At 46.4% G+C, this 11186-nt stretch overlaps 1 long non-coding RNA gene across 2 annotated transcripts in view; it reads left to right on the top strand.

Annotated features, from left to right (window-relative positions):
• Positions 1 to 6146: 6146 nt before the first annotated feature.
• The window catches only part of LOC120981870, a 30917-nt gene continuing 25877 nt past the window's right edge, over positions 6147 to 11186 (top strand). Inside the window, exon 1 of one of the 2 annotated variants that reach the window (XR_005774801.1) lies at positions 6147 to 6283. This is a non-coding gene — a long non-coding RNA (uncharacterized LOC120981870). Of the gene's footprint in view, positions 6284 to 6522; positions 6575 to 11186 lie in introns of those variants that run through there. The other variant, XR_005774802.1, reaches the window with a different exon arrangement.

Here is an 11186-nt window from a genome sequence, read left to right as displayed (position 1 = left end):
TGAATGAATTAAATATTCTTCTGAAATACTTTGTTCTTTACATAGTTGAATGTGCTGACAACAAAATCACACAGAAATTAAAAATGGAAATCAAATTTTTTAACCCATGGAGGTCTGGATTTGGAGTCACACTCAAAATTAAAGTGGAAAAACACACTACAGGCTGATCCAACTTTGATGTAATGTCCTTAAAACAAGTCAAAATGAGGCTCAGTAGTGTGTGTGGCCTCCACGTGCCTGTGCGACCTCCCTACAACGCCTGTGCATGCTCCTGATGAGGTGGCGGACGGTCTCCTGAGGGATCTCCTCCCAGACCTGGACTAAAGCATCTGCCAACTCCTGGACAGTCTGTGGTGCAACGTGACGTTGGTGGATAGAGCGAGACATGATGTCCCAGATGTGCTCAATTGGATTCAGGTCTGGGGAACGGGCGGGCCAGTCCATAGCATCAATGCCTTCGTCTTGCAGGAACTGCTGACACACTCCAGCCACATGAGGTCTAGCATTGTCTTGCATTAGGAGGAACCCAGGGCCAACCGCACCAGCATATGGTCTCACAAGGGGTCTGAGGATCTCATCTCGGTACCTAATGGCAGTCAGGCTACCTCTGGTGAGCACATGGAGGGCTGTGCGGCCCTCCAAAGAAATGCCACCCCACACCATTACTTACCCAATGCCAAACCGGTCATGCTGGAGGATGTTGCAGGCAGCAGAACGTTCTCCACGGCGTCTCCAGACTCTGTCACGTCTGTCACATGTGCTCAGTGTGAACCTGCTTTCATCTGTGAAGAGCACAGGGCGCCAGTGGCGAATTTGCCAATCTTGGTGTTCTCTGGAAAATGCCAAACGTCCTGCACGGTGTTGGGCTGTAAGCACAACCCCCACCTGTGGACGTCGGGCCCTCATATCACCCTCATGGAGTCTGTTTCTGACCGTTTGAGCAGACACATGCACATTTGTGGCCTGCTGGAGGTCATTTTGCAGGGCTCTGGCAGTGCTCCTCCTGTTCCTCCTTGCAAAAAGGCGGAGGTAGCGGTCCTGCTGCTGGGTTGTTGCCCTCCTACGGCCTCCTCCACGTCTCCTGATGTACTGGCCTGTCTCCTGGTAGCGCCTCCATGCTCTGGACACTACGCTGACAGACACAGCAAACCTTCTTGCCACAGCTCGCATTGATGTGCCATCCTGGATAAGCTGCACTACCTGAGCCACTTGTGTGGGTTGTAGACTCCGTCTCATGCTACCACTAGAGTGAAAGCACCGCCAGCATTCAAAAGTGACCAAAACATCAGCCAGGAAGCATAGGAACTGAGAAGTGATCTGTGGTCACCACCTGCAGAACCACTCCTTTATTGGGGGTGTCTTGCTAATTGCCTATAATTTCCACCTGTTGTCTATCCCATTTGCACAACAGCATGTGAAATTGATTGTCACTCAGTGTTGCTTCCTAAGTGGACAGTTTGATTTCACAGAAGTGTGATTGACTTGGAGTTACATTGTGTTGTTTAAGTGTTCCCTTTATTTTTTTGAGCAGTGTAGTATCAGTTGATCCTCTCACATGAAGGGGTTAAAATACGTGAAGTAGTAGAATCAGCAAGGTTTGGCATGTATCCACCTCAGGTTATAATGGCGAGTGTGTACACACCTCAAGTTCAGTTTGCCAGTGTCATCAATTAACCTGTCCTGGAACACTCCGTTATGGGATAACCCTTCGTTAACAGAGTTTCTTGCCCTAAATGAAAATAATTACTGGACCCGTTGAGGGATTATGTTGCTGTCACATATATGCACTAAGGGAAAAATGAAACCAATAGGGGAAATATTGCACAAGACACCAATCACTGCGTTAGAACACTATAGATACGCTCAATTAAAACATGCTTTAGCATATACGCTTAATAAAACTTCGCAAACAACAGGCACTAAGGGACTGTTAGTTTTCTGCTATAATTCAGTAGGGAAAAAAGTTTGAGTTTCACAAATCTATAGGAGATTAATAGAGGAATTAAGTACTGTCACTAAATTTAAAAGTGTAGATAAATGGGAAGCGGATATAGGGGAATGTAACCCACTTCAATGGCGGGAAATATACCAAAATATCAAGAAGGCCTCCCTTTCTAGACAGCACCGTTTGACACAATTTAAAATAGTACATCGACTATATGTCACTCCGAGTCTTTTATCCAAAATCTATGGGAAAAAGGGAAAATAATTATTTTGCCTGAAATGCTCTCTCACCGCCGCAGATCATGCTCATATGTTGTGGGGCTGCCCGATTATTCAGATCTTTTGGCATAGTATTTTTCAGGGGCTGGCGGGAATAATTGGAAATAGCCCCCCTCTAACCATTCAAGTAGCCATACTCGGACTCTTCCCACCCGAGTTCAAACATAAAACACCTAAAAGTGAGCAGACTCGCTGGTTGAAGGGACTCTTACTGGGCAAAATAATAATCCTCAGGAACTGGGTGAAGGATAGAGCTCCCACAATACACGAGTGGCAAAGCTTAATGTTAAGAGTAAAAGAATTCGAGCTCATGAAAGTTAGCCGGGAGAAATAACAGAAACAGATGTATAGCCGGGCTAGATCTGATGACCCATTACTATTACTATCACTATTATTACTATTTGTATTATTTGATCTATAATCCCAAGGGGCTCTGTTTTGGGTTAGTATGGGATACACCCTGTATTAGGGCAGCCGTGCCAAGCCAAGCATAGTGGGGGGGGGGGGGGTTTGTTTTACATATGGAAGATAGGAGATTGGCACCAATATGGGGTGTCTTGGTCTTGATGTTCGAGTATCTATGTTGCTATCTGGCTGACCGATCAGGTCTTTAATGTTTTGGCTAGGCACCAAGAAATGTTTTAAGAAAAGGTATTTGTGCTATGTGTGACTCTCCTTGTGTGTGTATATATATATATATATATATATATATATATATATATATATATATATATATATTTATATATTGCTTTTGTTTAAAGAAAACCAATAAAGATATATAAAAAAAAAAACCTGTCCTGGAACAGTGCGGGTATTTTCCTGCAGGTGGACAAACAAACAAACAAACACACCTGTCGAGTAAAATGTCCTCAATTGACCAAGTTTCTGATGAGTAATGCGTCCAGATGTTCGCAGAAATCTCAAGGTGTGTAGTACAGCCAGTGTCCGGCAAAACAAGGGAGTCGGTGGGATTTCAGAGGGATATCTTTCAATCTGCAATTCTTCAAAGAAGACGGCGGATAAAGGCAAATATACAGTTACTCATCCGTAAATATAGCAGGTCCTGACCAAACGCGTTTCGGGCTTTCCTCAGAGGTCACCACATTTATTTGGATTCATATAATGCAGAGTTTATTTTAGGACGTATATGTCCGTGTTTGTCATTATATGTCAGTTTTAAATCGCTTCTATTGTATATGCCTTGCAGAGAATAAATATTATTAACTTATCACCTTATAGAGGCAGTATTCCAGTTTTTGAGTACTCAGCCCAATCTTTAACTTTCTCTATATGTATACATTTACACAAAGATACTCAGAGGCCCTTTACCTCAGATGGTAATAAGTCAACTACAGGCAGTGCGGGCGGCGCGCCTGCTCCTCCCACTAGGCGGTGCAGGCATGTGACATCACTGTGAGCGCAGCCCACGCACTGCCTGTAGGCTGTATGTAGCCTAAGCCTGGCCCTAACGAAGCTAGCTGAGAGTAAGGTACTAACTAGAGAGATCTGAGAGCGGCCGCTGAATCTTCCTTCCTGATTTAAAAGTTAAAGTTACCGTCTGCAGGAAATGGATTACAGTGTTTACTGTTTAGAAATGTTCAAATGTGAGCGGCGAGGAGGAGGATCTGTGGTCTGTGGATGACACTGTTATGGTGGGGGGGGGATCTGTGGATGACACTGTTATGGTGGGGGGGGATCTGTGGATGACACTGTTATGGTGGTGGGGGGGTATCTGTGGATGACACTGTTATGGTGGTTGTGGGGGGGGGGATCTGTGGATGACACTGTTATGGTGGGTGGAAGGATCTGTGCCACTCTGTAGATGACACTGTTATAGGCGGGGATACCAGGATGACACTGTCATGGGGTGGATCTGTGGATGACACACATAGCATAAGATGCTATATACGGTATGTGTCATCCACAGATCCCCCATAGCAGTGTCATCCTGGGATCCCCCCCTATAAAAGTGTCATCTACAGAGTGGCACAGATCCTTCCCCCCACCATAACAGTGTCATCCACAGATCCCCCCCATAACAGTGTCATCCACAGATCCCCCCCATAACAGTGTTATCCACAGATCCCCCCCCATAAGTGTCATCCACAGATCGCTCCCCCATAACAGTGTCATCCACAGATCCCCCCAATAAGTGTCATCCACAGATCCCCCCATAGCAGTGTTATCTACAGATCCCCCATAAGTGTCATCCACAGATCCCCCCCCATAAGTGTCATTCACAGATCCCCCTCCATAACAGTGTCATCCACAGATCCCCCTTCATAACAGTGCCATCCACAGATCCCCCTTCATAACAGTGCCATCCACAGATCCCCCTTCATAACAGTGCCATCCACAGATCCCCTTCCATAACAGTGTCATCCACAGATCCCCAATAACAGTGCCATCCATAGATCCCCCCATAACAGTGTCATCTACAGATCCCCCCATAACAGTGTCATATACAGATCCCCTCCATAAGTGTCATCCACAGATCCCCCCTATAACAGTGCCATCCACAGATCCCCATAACAGTATCATCTACAGATCCCCCCCCCCATAAGTGTCATCCACAGACCCCCCCATAGCAGTGTCATCTACAGAGTGGCACAGATCCTTCCCCCCACCATAACAGTGTCATCCACAGATCCCCCCCCATAACAGTGTCATCCACAGATCCCCCCATAACAGTGTCATCCACAGATCCCCCCCCCATAAGTGTCATCCACAGATCGCTCCCCCATAACAGTGTCATCCACAGATCCCCCCCATAGCAGTGTTATCCACAGATCCCCCATAAGTGTCATCCACAGATCCCCCCCCATAAGTGTCATTCACAGATCCCCCTCCATAACAGTGTCATCCACAGATCCCTCATAACAGTGCCATCCACAGATCCCCCTCCATAACAGTGCCATCCACAGATCCCCTTCCATACCAGTGTCATCCACAGATCCCCAATAACAGTGCCATCCATAGATCCCCCCATAACAGTGTCATCTACAGATCCCCCATAACAGTGTCATCTACAGATCCCCTCCATAAGTGTCATCCACAGATCCCCCCTATAACAGTGCCATCCACAGATCCCCATAACAGTGTCATCTACAGATCCCCCCCATAAGTGTCATCCACAGACCCCCCCATAGCAGTGCCATCCACAGATCCCCCACCATAACAGTGCCATCCACAGATCCCCCCCATAACAGTGTTATCCACAGATTCCCCCCCCAATAACATATGCATATGTCCTTGCAGCTGCAATGTTCACACAACTGGACGTATGCATATGTCCTGCATTCTCACTGCACCTCGAGATCGGTGGCAGAACCTGGCAACAGGAAGCCAGTGGATCTCACAGGCAAACTGTCATAATATACTGACAGTTATTCTATGCTGCAGTACAGATGGCCACAGGCCCAGCTAGAGTTGGCACCAGTGGCGTAGCTAGAAATTACTGGGCCCCACAGCAAATTTTTGAATGGGGCCCCCCTCCCCCAGTAATTTTTTCGCATCCCCTTCCTTTCATGCCGCCCCCATTCATGTGGCTAGTAAAGATGGCTCTCTCAGACCAGGTTCCATCCGTTTTCTACACGGTCTATACTGTCACTGTATATAATTTCATTGTGTAATACTGTTGAGGGGGCCCTGACCAAATCTTGTAGTCCTCCTCCTCCTGGATGGGCCCTTTATGGGTCAGGGCCCCGAAGCAGCCGCTTCCCCTGCTTCCCCTATAGTTATACCCCTGGTTGGCGCACCTTTTGCACTTAGAATAACATTAAAGTGCAGAAACTCCCATCATTTTGACAGGAACCCCCTGCTCTTCTACTGTAAACAGGGATACGCTATTCAAATGTGTGTGTGTGTATATATATATATATTTTTTTTTTTATTTACATTTTTTTTTTAAATCATTGCTGAAGGTCCAAAGCCCACCAGATAAAACCCTGGGACACGAACTCTTGTATGGTGAAAGGGCAGTGGGTGAGGCTCAGCTTCAGTGTGGTGGGCCCTCAGGAGCTTGATGCCCCCCTGCAGAAAAGAAGGGAAGACTGCAAAGGTATGTATAGAACTGAAGGCATTCCTCACACTGTAGTTATTTAGGGGTAATATTTGCACACAATTTTCCACCATTTCCTTTGTTCCTCTATTCTTGTTACAGATATTGTCTTTGTACAAGTGCTTCAGGTGCTCGCGGATGGCGATACTATCGGGTGATGCCATGTGACAAAGAGAAGGGGACTTACCTCTGACTCCATGCCCAGGCAGCTAGGACATGTTGAAATCTGAGTGATTTATTTATTTTTAAAACAACAGACAGCAGAACTTTTCTTCCCTGTTGCGGTTTTAGGTATTGGGTAAAGTATCGCAGCATTTCTAACCATACTTGTGTAAATGTATCGTTGTTATAGCTGCCCCCCCCCCCCCATTTTTTTTTTAAAAGCTAGAGACGCCACTGCAGCAGCTCGGTGCTCACCCTCTTCACCCTGCCACCATGGCCCTGGTCTGCTGCTCCAGGCTTCCTCGTGACTCTCCTGACGCTTGGAGTCTGGATCACACGGCCACATTATGGTAGTGTAAATACGGCCTTACATACACGTCTCAGCCCTGACGATACAACTGAGAGACGAAGTGTCGGGAGTCCTCACACCATCAGCCAGGAGGTGGAGGGAGCATTCAGCTCCGCTCTTCACTATTGGACCTTGTGCTCTGGGAGCGGCCACACCGGGGTGCACCTAGCCTATCTGCCAAACTGAAACGGCCCCCCCCACCTCCTGCCAAATTCTCAACCCAAACTCTTCCCTCCTAACATTATATACAGCTCTACAAAACATACAGGGTAATACAGCGCCTCATACCTCTTACATCCAGTGATGTCTCCTGTGATGTAGGCGTTCTCTTTCCTCATCTTCTCCTTTCAGACCAGACCGCCATGATGGTTTCTTTCTATCATCTCTCGTCTCTGCTGAGTTTGACAGGCATCCTTAGTTTTCTACTTTTCCATCATCCTGCTACCCCCAATACTGTGCCCCCCAATACTATACTGCCTAAACAGTTCCTCTGAAAATACTAGTACCATGCAGATACTGCCCTTTCAATAGGTATTAACACACTACCCAAAAAATTGCTGCCCCCAGTAAATAGTGCCCCTGATACAAAATGTGTCTTAAACGTAATGTCTGCCAAAAGTAATTGTGCTAAGCTAATGCTGTGCCAGGGTGTCCCTCACAATAATAGTGCTCCCAAAAGTCTGCCAACTATAATAATTCTCTGCCAGAGTGCCCTTAGTGATAACAGTGCCCCCAAAAGTGATAATGATCCCATATTAGTGCCCAATCATGTTCCCCATAATACACCTGATCATAATGCCCCCAGTAATAATAATTCACCTTATAATGTGTGACAGTAGAACAATGCCCCTAATGTGTGCCAGTGCAAAAAATGCCCCCTTTAAAATGTGTGCCTGTAAAGAAAAAGGCCCCTTATAGTGTGTGCCAGTACTGAAAATGCCCCCTTCTCCCCCTTTATAGAGCCCCTATAATGAACATAATGAATAAAGATAACAGGCATCGCTGCATCTGAAAATGTTTGAACTATAAAAATATTTTTTAAAAATCCTGCACGGTGAATGCTGTAACTTTTCGCCACCTTATTACCCCCCAAAAATTGAATAAAGAGTGATTAAAAAGTTATACGTACCCCAAAATAGTACCAATAAAAACTAAAGTTCACACCGGAAAAAAAAAAAATGGGTGTCAGAAAATGGTGATGCAAAGAACATTTTTTATTTTTTCAAAGGTCTTTATTTTTTTATTTTATTTTTTAAAGAAGTAAAACAAAAACTATACAAATTTATCGATGTAATCGTACTATCTGCAGAATGACAACTGACAATAAGTCATTTTTAGCACAGGGAACACTGTAATATCAAACCCCTAAAAAAATAATTGTGGGTTAGTGAACAAAAAATGTAAAAAGTTGCAGCTTTTGGAAGGTGGAAAGGAAAAAAACGAAAAAAAAAAAATAAATAAATGAAAAAACAAAAACTGGCTCATTCTTCAAGGGTTAAAGAGGGGCTCTGGTACTGCATGCAGTTCTTTTATTTCCTGCAATGTTATGTCCATGGGCGGGGCAGTGATGGGGGCGTGTCTATGTACCTAGATGGGTAGGAGGAGCTATAAACTAGATGGATGGTAATAGGGGTGTGTCTATGTAACTGGGTAAGAGGGGCTATAAACTAGCTGGGTCGTGTTAGGGGTGGTCATAAGGGGTGTGTCTATGTAACTGGGTGGGAGAAGCTATAAACTAGCTGGGTGTTAGACGCTCCCCTAACACCCAGCTAGTTTTAAGCTCCTCCCACCCAGTTACATAGACACCCCCCTATCACCGCCCCTAACACCCAGCTAGTTTATAGCTCCTCCCACCAGCTAGTTACATATACACTCCCCTATCACTGTCTCTAACACCCAGCTAGTTTATAGCCCCTCCCACCCACCCAGTTAAATAGACACACCCCTATTACTGCCCCTACCACCACCCAGCTAGTTTATAGCTCCTCCCACCAGCTAGTTACATAGACACTCCCCTATCACTGCCCCTAACACCCAGCTAGTTTATAGCCCCTCCCATCCAGTTACATAGACACACCCCTATCACCGCCCCTATGTAACTAGCTGGTGGGAAGAGCTATAAACTAGCTGGGTGTTAGGGGCGGTGATAGGGGAGTGTCTAAGTAACTAGCTGGGTAGGCGTTGTTAGGGGTGGCCTTTAGCCTATCAGAGGCCGGTGCAGGCGGAGTGATGACGTCATCGCGCGCGCCGCCCGAGCCATACAGCGCGGGACACAGGCTGGAAGAGGCCTGCATCGCATCGCTGACAGCAGCATGGAGGTAAGTATATGAGTTTATTGATTTTATTATTTAATTTTATACTATACTGTGGCAAGAAGGGGGGTGGGGGCCCTATATACTGCCACAATATGGGGGGGGGGCACTATGGGGCCCTATATACTGCCACAATATGGGGGGGGGTTGGCACTATGGAGAAGAGGGGAAGCACTATGGGGCCATATATATTGGCTGGCACAATATGGGGGGGCCTATTTACTGGCACAATACGGGGGCACTATGGAGAAGAGGGGAAGGAGCACTATGGGGGCATCTACTGGGTGCCCTATATACTGGCACGCATTATAGGTGGGCACTATGGAGAAGTGGGGGACATGAGCACTATGAGGGCATTATATAGGGGCATTTAATACTGGCACCCATTTTGATGCCACTATAGGGAAGGGAGAAAGGAGCATTATGGGGGTATCTATGTGGGGCAGTCTATAGGGGCATTTTATAGTGCCACATTATGGAGGGCACTATGGAGACGGGGAAGGAGCACTATGGGGGCATCTTCTGGGGGGACTATATAGGAGTATTTTATACTGGCACAAATTATAAGGTCACTATGGGCACCTAAGCTCAACTGGGGGCACTAAGTGTTTTTTTTAGTGGCACACAGTACAGGCCATTGGAACACATGAGGGCACTCTGGGGACATTGGCTCTACTGGGGGCACTAAGAGGAGGTATTTCTTTTTTTACTTCCCCACAACGGGGCATTTTTTGTACTGGTGCACATTATAAGGGGGGGGGGGGGTTTCTACTGTCACACATTATAAAGAGAATTTTTACTATTGGGCATTATGGTGGGCTTTATTACAACTGGGGGACTATGGGAGCATTATTACTTCTGGGACACAATTACTGTTGGGGGCACTGTAGGAGCACTATTACTACTAAGTGCACTCTGGAAAAGAAATAATTACAATTGTTGGGACTTTGGGAGCACCATTACTGTGGGGGCACCCTGGCACAGCATCAGCTTAGCACAGATCTTTTTGCAGTATAGTTTTGGGGAGCACAGCTTCTCAGTATTGGGGGTGCATGATGGGATGTTAATTAGAGGATGATGGAAAAGTAGGAAACTAAGATGTCTGTCTGTCAAACTCTGCAGAGACGTGAGATGGCTGAAAGAAATCATCATGGCGGTCTGGTCTGAATGGAGAAGATGAAGAAAGAGATCGTCTACATCAGAGGAGACATCACTGGATATAAGAGGTATGGGCGCTGTATGAGGCTACTTTCACATCTGCGTTAGTGATCCTGGCAGGCTGTTCCAGCTGAAAATTCACTGGATCCGGCACTGCTGGATGCAGACAGAATGCCCGCCGGCCCCACTAACAATAATGGGGTACGGCAGAGATCCGGCCACAATCTGGGAAAAATGCAGAGAATCAGCGGGACATAAACCGCTGCACGCTGTGCTTTGTGTCCAGTCGATTCCTTGCATTTTCTGCTGGATTAGGTGGCCGGATCGTACTAAGACCCCTAATGTCACCTGGGGACCCCCAAAGAAGCTTGTGTGTTGGCTGAAGCCTTCCTATCTTACTGATGGTTGGCCCTGCCTCTCAATTGTGCTTCCGGTTTTGGCTCCGCCCCTAGACTGCAAGGGGGTGGGGCCTGTTGGGGGTCATGTGATTGGGCTGCTCAGTCAAAAATGCCCGGGCCTATTTTTTGTCCCAGTCCGGCCCTGGTTGTAAGGTTTTATCGGTGTATAATTAAGTCATCCGACTAAGCCCATATCTCTCCCATATCTGGATATCTGATACTTTCTCTATCTCTTTATACATGTAGTTGGTTAACCCTATGTTAAAAGTTAGGTTTATATCTTTGGAGAATTTACTGTTAAGGGGACCCTCCTCAGGTGGTTACAGAATAGAAAAATACCCACTAGGAAGGTCGTTCCATGGAATGTGAAGGGGCTGAAATCCCCAAGTAAACGTCTGATGGTGCTGCGTCACTTGAAAAAGCAGGAGACGCACTCGACACAAAAAGATGTCTTCAGAATGCGTAGGTTGTGGCTAGGCTCGCCAGCAGCTGACTCAAGGGCCAGGAGTTATTACACTGATACG

This window comes from Bufo bufo, chromosome 11 (genome assembly GCF_905171765.1).
Source record: "Bufo bufo chromosome 11, aBufBuf1.1, whole genome shotgun sequence".
Classification (NCBI taxonomy): domain Eukaryota; kingdom Metazoa; phylum Chordata; class Amphibia; order Anura; family Bufonidae; genus Bufo; species Bufo bufo.
Note: the sequence above shows the minus strand (reverse complement) of the source record. Positions and strands in the feature narration are given on the sequence as shown.